At 33.4% G+C, this 290-nt stretch overlaps 1 protein-coding gene across 5 annotated transcripts in view; it reads left to right on the top strand.

Moving 5' to 3' along the window:
- LOC107671008 (myotubularin-related protein 3-like) overlaps window positions 1-290 on the top strand; it is a 52,972-nt gene that overhangs the window by 34,281 nt on the left and 18,401 nt on the right. The window lies entirely within an intron of this gene.

The following is a 290-nucleotide window of genomic DNA, read 5'->3' as shown; positions in this document are numbered from 1 at the left end:
AGCAAATGGCTGCAATATAACAAAGAGTGAAAAATTGAAGGGGGTCTGAATACTTTCCGTACCCACTGTATATTCGGATACAACAGTCAGTCATACATCGCTATTACCGTGACAAGTTTGCCGCATCAGAGCACTAAAGTTATCAAAAGTAGATTTATTTTAAAGACCAACAGTTTAACACAAAATATTGGACATAAACGAACATGTTAAATATAAAAGTATTTAAAACAGGTAAGTTCATATATTTGGAGTAAAGTTAAATTGAACGGATACATCAGTCATATACAGCG

Source organism: Sinocyclocheilus anshuiensis, unplaced genomic scaffold (genome assembly GCF_001515605.1).
Source record: "Sinocyclocheilus anshuiensis isolate Anshui unplaced genomic scaffold, SAMN03320099.WGS_v1.1 scaffold332, whole genome shotgun sequence".
Taxonomy (NCBI): Eukaryota; Metazoa; Chordata; class Actinopteri; order Cypriniformes; family Cyprinidae; genus Sinocyclocheilus; species Sinocyclocheilus anshuiensis.
The sequence above is the reverse complement of the archived record's forward strand: the minus strand, read 5'-3'. Positions and strand labels throughout refer to the sequence as shown.